Genomic DNA, 1,370 nt, shown 5'->3' with positions numbered 1-1,370 from the left:
GTGCTTGTTAGCCATCTGAATGTCGTCTTCGGTGAAGTGCCTGTTCATATCCTGTGCCCATTTTTCTATTGGATTATTTACCTTTATCTTGTTGTGGTGATGAGTATAATCTTGATTATGAGGATTCTAGTCCCTCCAGCACTCTGTGACTTCCTGACTCCACTGGACTCTGTGAAGACAGTACCTCCAGTATTTTCTCCACCTGAACAAGGGCCTGTTCCTGTTGGGTAGCCTTTGGAATAAAACTTCACCGCATGCGAAGGTAATACCACCTATTACAACTATTACCTTAATGGACTTCCCAATATCCCTACTTTTGGAAACCTCCGTTCATTTCACGCACTAGTTCTTCACACTTAGGTACTTCTATAGATAATACTTTATCACCTGAACAATTTCTTTTTTAAAAAAATATAATTTAAAAGTATTTCTTTTCAACTAAGACTTATTTTGAGGCATAACTAAACTTTGTTACTCACCCCCCCCCATCTACTTTGTAGAAGAGTTAATATAGTGAATGTTATAAGGAGGTATGAACATCTTGAAGGACTGGAATAAACATTAACTGACAGAGAACAACTTCCTTTTAAGTCATCATAAAAATGTTTAAGAAAGAAGAGTGGAAAGAATAGGAAAGAAGGGCAACAGGGGTTTCAGTCTGAACAAATCTCACATTTCATCTAATACATTCAATCCTGGCTAGAGCGTAACAAAATGGAAACAGGGCTATAACACAAAACTCCCACTACAGCACACTATACACATCTGTGTTCCAAGTCCACCCCCATTCCCTAATGTTTCCTATTCTACTATTTCCCAGGCTGTTGGGCTTGCCGATGACGGAGCACATAGATCTTCTCCTTGATCCAGTCTTTGTTGTAAGGCTGGTATGTCTGGGTATCGGCTCAGTAAACAAGACAGCTGAGGTCTGCCAGATCATCAATAAAATCGAACAACTGACTGATATCATATGTGATTGAAGGACTGTTGGGATTCTTTCTCTTCAGATGTTCTTCATACATTTTACAAACACCTTCCATGCATTCATTCACTGATTCCTAGTCTACATAAGTTCTGCCTGCTGGCCTCCTGGTAGGCTGTACCAACAGAATGGTGTGTCGAGACATCATGCCAACTTTCTCGCTGCGGCTGCTGCTGATCCCACCTCCACACCCTGAACAATTTCTTAACCTATAATTGTACTGCTGGAGTTGGCAGCTAAGATTAACTCCCGTAATCCAACCCTCAATGGGATGGATTGAAATGGTGACTCTGGAAATAAGGTGAAGTGTGTCAGAGACAATAAGATTGGCTCAAGACACAGCAAGGTGCAGAGCCATTGTTCAGAAGGTCACTCTGAGTCATAGTCA

General features: G+C 41.0%; 1 pseudogene; it reads right to left on the bottom strand.

The window, feature by feature from the left end:
• Window positions 1-809: 809 nt before the first annotated feature.
• Window positions 810-1,127, bottom strand: LOC102866753 (annotated as a pseudogene).
• Between the last annotated feature and the right edge of the window lie 243 nt (window positions 1,128-1,370).

Source organism: Elephantulus edwardii, unplaced genomic scaffold, assembly GCF_000299155.1.
Source record: "Elephantulus edwardii isolate Elephantulus edwardi_28Jun2011 unplaced genomic scaffold, EleEdw1.0 scaffold00086, whole genome shotgun sequence".
In the NCBI taxonomy this organism is placed as follows: Eukaryota; Metazoa; Chordata; class Mammalia; order Macroscelidea; family Macroscelididae; genus Elephantulus; species Elephantulus edwardii.
This window is presented reverse-complemented; position numbering and strand designations above follow the sequence as displayed.